Source organism: Colobus angolensis, unplaced genomic scaffold (assembly GCF_000951035.1).
Source record: "Colobus angolensis palliatus isolate OR3802 unplaced genomic scaffold, Cang.pa_1.0 Scaffold97, whole genome shotgun sequence".
NCBI classification, from domain to species: Eukaryota; Metazoa; Chordata; class Mammalia; order Primates; family Cercopithecidae; genus Colobus; species Colobus angolensis.
Genome location: NW_012123709.1, coordinates 939,881 through 943,730, shown reverse-complemented (window position 1 = coordinate 943,730; position 3,850 = coordinate 939,881).

The following is a 3,850-nucleotide window of genomic DNA, read 5'->3' as shown; positions in this document are numbered from 1 at the left end:
CCCTCCCGCTCTCCCCACCTCTCAGCTGAGCTCCTGCAGTTGACTTCATGAAAATTAAATGGGTGCTTCAGGAATCTCCACCTTAATACCAGCACCTCATCACGCAACCACCTTGGGCTGCCACTCCCAAATTCCTGGCCCACAGAAACTGTGAGATAATAAATTTTTGTTTGGTTTTTGTGTGTTTTTTTTGAGATGGAGTCTCACACTGTTCCCCGGGCTGGAGTGCAATGGCATGATCTCAGCTCACCACAACCTCCACCTCCCGGGTTCAAGTGATTCTCCTGCCTCAGCCTCCCGAGTAGCTGGGACTACAGGTGCCCGGTACCATGCCCAGCTAATTTTTTGTATTTTTAGTAGAGATAGGGTTTCACTATGTTGGCCAGGCTGATCTTGAACTCCTGACCTCGTGATCCACCTGCCTCAGCCTCCCAAAGTGCTGGGATTACAGGTGTGAGCCACTGCGCCCGGCCATGTTTGTTGTTTTAAACTGCTAAATGTAGGGGTAATTTGTTTTGCAGAATACAAGTACAGAATACTAATGCAAAGGAGATATCTGGAGAGGCAGGCTAAGGAATGATCCAGCAGGACAAGTTTTCCAGTGGGTGTGATGGGATGGAGTCTGCCATTTAGGAAGTTTCCCTGGCAGCACAGAAGACCACGCTGTGGAAGGCGCAAGGCTGATGAGAGAACAGTTAAGATGCTCCGCAGTTGTTCAGGCAAAAGGACTTACATTAAGACAGTGCAGCAGAGACAGAAGGAAGACAGGCTGCAAGAGACATTTCCAAGTAAGAATGGCCAGAGCTTATTGACTAACTGTCCACAAATAATAATATCATTAATATTAATATCAATAATATCAATATCAATAATATCAATATCAATATCAATATAATATCAATATCAATAATATCAATAATATCAATAATAATAATATCAATAATATCATTAATAGCTAACATGAATTGAAAACTTAATATGTACCAAGCACTCTTCTAAACACCTTACACATATTTGCACATTTAATTCTCACAATAACCTGTGGGTAGGTACTACTATCTCATTTTATAGATGAGGAAACTGAGGCACAGAAAGATTATGTGGCCTCCCAAGGCCACATAACCGGTGAGCAGCACAGTCTGGGTTCACACTTGGGCAGCTGTGCCTTTAATGTGTCTGTTCTTCCTCTGGAGGGATCAGAGGGAGAAAGGAGGGAACAAGGGGAACAAAGGTGAGCTCTGGGATTTCTAGCCTGGGCAACCCCGTGCAGCCTTACCCAAGGCAGGCCTCGATGACATGAAAGACATCACTAGCACCAGTCACCTACTAATCCTCCGCGAACCTCATAGGAACTGCTTAATGGACTCAACTACAACCCAGCAAGTGAAATGTAGAATAACATCCGGACATGGCACCAGGCCCCACTTACACCACGCTCCAGTAAAAATAAACCTCCCCGTCCAAATACAGAGTGGTGGGAAGTGTCATACTTTACAGAAGAGGAGGCAGTTATTTGGCATTAAAAATAGATACGTCTTGGCTTACTTGAAGATCTGGGCATGAGCAGTGCAATTCCCAAATGGAAACAGATGGACGGGGTGAGCCCCCCCTCAAGACTGACTCAGCTATTTAAAGAATCCAAATAGAAAGTTATATCCCCTTTCTGGGCCTCAGTTTACTCACCCATAAGACGGAGAGGTTGGACAAAAGATCCAATGTCACACCAAGCTCCAGCCCTCTGTGAGGGTCGGAACTGGAGGCCAAGGCTAGATCTGAGAGCTGACAACCTCCTAAATCAAGGAGAGCCCAACAGACGCAGGGCGGGTTGGCTCCTCAGTTCACAACTTACTGCTGATAGGATCAGGAGTAGTTTTTCCCAAGGATTTTCAGAACTCTGTCAAGAGTTTTTACATCACCGCTTTGAATCAGACACATTGTTAATCCACAAAGAAATGCAAGCCAGGAAGTCCCCCTGCGACTAGCTTGCCTCCTGAGGGGTTACCCTGAGAGAACGGAGGGGTGAGGGAGTGTGTGCGGGAGGGGCTGCCGCGGTCCTTCCATCACTGAGTCCCAGCGGCAGGCAGGCCCTTTTGACACACTCCCTTTAATCGGGCAAGGCAGGCACAGTTACATTTCACACGTGGAAGAACTGGAGGCTCAGAGAGGTGACATAACTTGCCCAAGATCATTCAGCTGGAGGAGGAGGGAACTGGGTCCAAAGCCTGCATCTGTCCCCCTCATAGGGCCGCTGCTGTGCTGCCTACCGTGTGGTCGGAATCACTCTTCTCAACTCCAGGAGGGCAAGGGAAGTCATGACGAAAGCTGAGAGCCTCCGGGTCACTCAGGCTGGCAGCTGACAAAGCTGGAAGCCTTTAATTTCCTAACTGATCTTCTTGCATTTTTATACCTTGAAAAATAAAAGACCAGATTTGCTTTAAATGATTTTATTAAAAATTGTACCAATTGATGGGGGGAAGATATACACACATACACACATATGCATGTGAAGAACATAAACACATAAAGCCAAAGGCTCTGTACAGTTTTTTTAAAAATGGGGCCCCTTTCTTCTTCCTCTCTCCCAGAGGCAGAGTGCCCAGACCCCAGGGCAGCTACCCTGGGGATGAACAAAATGCTACATTCTCACTGGGTCTCCCCCTGCCAGCCCCCGTGGATCCAGGGATAGGGTAGAAGGCTAGCAATGCTCCCAGAGCAGGAGGGGCACTGGCCACCTGCACAGAGAGAGGCAGTGCAGGCCTGGGAGCCAGCACAGGGCTCTGAGCACCTTCAGCTGGGAGGTTGGCTGGGCAGCTATGAGCTCACCTTTCTCCGTTATTCCCTCAAGACTCAGAGTCCCCACCTGCCCTCAGGCTGCCTAAGGGTGACGGGGAGCCCCTTCCTGCTAGGGTGTCTGGCCAGGATGGCCTGCTTCCAAGAGTCCTCACCTTCACACAGAGAGCCGTCTCCAAGCCAGGCCAGCACTGATTTGCAGAGGGCCTGTAGAGAGCCATGGTGACCAAAATCTTCCTGCTTCTTCCACTTCCCTTCTCCCTACCCCACCTCCCCATCAAGTCCCTCAAAAAGCAGCACTCACTGGGGTAGCGTGCTCCTTGCTGTCCAGGACGGTCACAGTGGCTCCACAGCACTCTTCCTGGGAGGCCCTGGCAGAACTGTCCCGAACAACCCCCAGGCAGGAGCCACCTGCGGACGGGGCTGGGCTGCCAGGGGCAGAGACAGGTCAGCTGGGCCCCTCGGGGCCCTTGAAACAAGCCTGCCACACAGCTTTGAACACAGACCTACTCCCCTGGGGGCTGAGGGAGGTCACTGGGAGGTGATCTTTTTCCACCTCGGACTGAGCAAGAGGAGGCTGCCAGGGAGCAGTGCTCCAGTGGCCCAGGCTTTGAAACAGGCCAGGCAAAGGCCAGGATGAGTCCAGGCTGAGTTCTCCACCCTCACTGCAGGAGTCCGACGTCTGGCCTGGGGAGTTCCCTCACCAGATCTGTCGACCAATTTCTAGAAACCCCTGCTTTGGGGCTGTGAATTAGTAGGACCGTTTTGACCCTGAATATCAGGCTTCCCTTCCTCCCAGGCATTTCTTCCACGAGGAGGGAGCTTTCCAGGCCCTCTCCCAACCCCCACCCTCAGCAAGCCACAAAGCCTCCACCGTCTTCAGCTGGTTACAGGTCAGGATCCAGGTCAGACTCTCCCTCCCTCTAAATCTGATTCTCCACCCCTCGCTAGAGACAGCCAGGCTCCTGGGGGTGGAGGATGGAGTCTGAAGGGGGTGGAGGTGGGGGGGGGGGAGGGGCAGGTCTCCTGAGGCTAGACTTGAGGAATGTTTAGGCCAACT